The sequence below is a fragment of the Spermophilus citellus genome (assembly GCF_964194105.1).
Source record: "Spermophilus citellus genome assembly, chromosome: 12".
Classification (NCBI taxonomy): Eukaryota; Metazoa; Chordata; class Mammalia; order Rodentia; family Sciuridae; genus Spermophilus; species Spermophilus citellus.
In genome coordinates this window covers 58,911,494-58,912,914 of record NC_138198.1, presented here as the reverse complement: position 1 = coordinate 58,912,914, position 1,421 = coordinate 58,911,494, and the positions used below count along the sequence as shown (strand labels likewise).

The window sequence follows — 1,421 nt, the reverse complement described above, 5'->3', positions numbered from 1 at the left end:
CTCCCCTTGGCCAGACCCTCCTCCTGACCCTTCCATCTGAGCCCAATGTCACTGCCTGGGGAAAGCCATTGCTGACCCCAGACCAGCGCCCTCCCCACGGGGCGGGGGCGGCGGGTGTCCATCGTTTCCTCGTCCGGGGTGGGAGCCCAGGGCCTGGCCGGCAGCCTCAGTTTCCCCGCGGACCCAGGGCGCAGGGACCGGGGTCTGGGTCGCCGCGCCCGCGGGGGGCGAGGGCGCCTGGCGGGGCGCGCGGGGGCAGCGGCGCCACCTTAAGGCGGCTCTGCCCGTGGCGGCTCCTGGCCGAGCCCCGCCGGAGGGAGGCGGCTCCGCGCGGGGCCCGCCGCCCGCACCGCCACCCAGCCGGCCGCCCACCTTCCCGCCGCCCGCCGCCCGCGCGGGGTGGGCAGGGGCCAGCGGGTCCCGCAGCGCGTCCGCCCCGCCCGCCCGGCCGCGCGCCCCGCGCCGCCGCCCCCGGCCCACATTGTCCGGCTCGGGCGGCGCCGGGCCTTGGGACGGCAGGATGTACCCCCAGGGGAGGCACCCGGTGAGCGGGGGGGCCCGGGCGCCTGGGGGTCGCCGGCCGCCCCGGGCCCTGGAACTCAGCCCCGCACGTCCCCCCAGACCCCGCTGCAGCCCGGCCAGCCCTTCAAGTTCTCCATCCTGGAGATCTGCGACCGCATCAAGGAGGAGTTCCAGTTCCTGCAGGCGCAGTACCACAGGTGAGCGCCAGCACCGCAGTCCAGGGCAGGTGGCGCCCAGGGTGGGCAGGTGGGCGCCCAGGGCTGCGGGTCGCCACCGCGGGGGCGCCGAGGGGCGACAGCCTGCACCCCCGGGTCGCGGGAGGGTGGAGGGAAGTGAGGGGGGGCCCACCTCCTCACTTTGTTAACTGGCCCACTGTGGGGCCCGGGGACCCTCCTGTCCTCTCCTCCCCAGCCTCAAGCTGGAATGCGAGAAGCTGGCCAGTGAGAAGACCGAGATGCAGCGGCATTATGTTATGGTAAGGGGCTGGTCCTTGGACGGCGGGGGGGGGGGGAGAAGGGCCGGGGGCTGGTGTTGACCCTGAGCCCCATCCTACCCGCCTGAGATCTGGGCTTCCTGTCCACTGCCTCCGGACTGCCCCTCCGCAGCCCTGTGGGCCAGGGTCTCTGGGTATCCCCACCTGCCCCTCCTCTCCTAGGAGGGCAGAGGGACTCCTCCAGGCAGACCCCCTGATTCCCCCCTGGTCTCTCCTTCTGACGCCCCCATGGGGCTGGGGCCTCCATGTCACACTGACCCCTAGCCTGGGTGCTCTTGAGACCCCAGTGCCCCCTGGCTCCCAGGTGTCCCCAGTGGGCTTTTCCTTTGCAGTACTACGAAATATCCTACGGGCTCAACATCGAGATGCATAAGCAGGTAACGGCAGGGCTGGGGTGTTGAGGAGG

The 1,421-nt window shown here is 72.8% G+C and overlaps 1 long non-coding RNA gene across 1 annotated transcript; it reads left to right on the top strand.

Moving 5' to 3' along the window:
* Positions 1–407: 407 nt before the first annotated feature.
* LOC308631438 lies at positions 408–997 on the top strand. Its single transcript, XR_014018199.1, has 3 exons — positions 408–544; positions 622–719; positions 934–997. It is a non-coding gene; the product is annotated as an uncharacterized lncRNA (long non-coding RNA).
* The last annotated feature ends 424 nt before the right edge of the window (positions 998–1,421 follow it).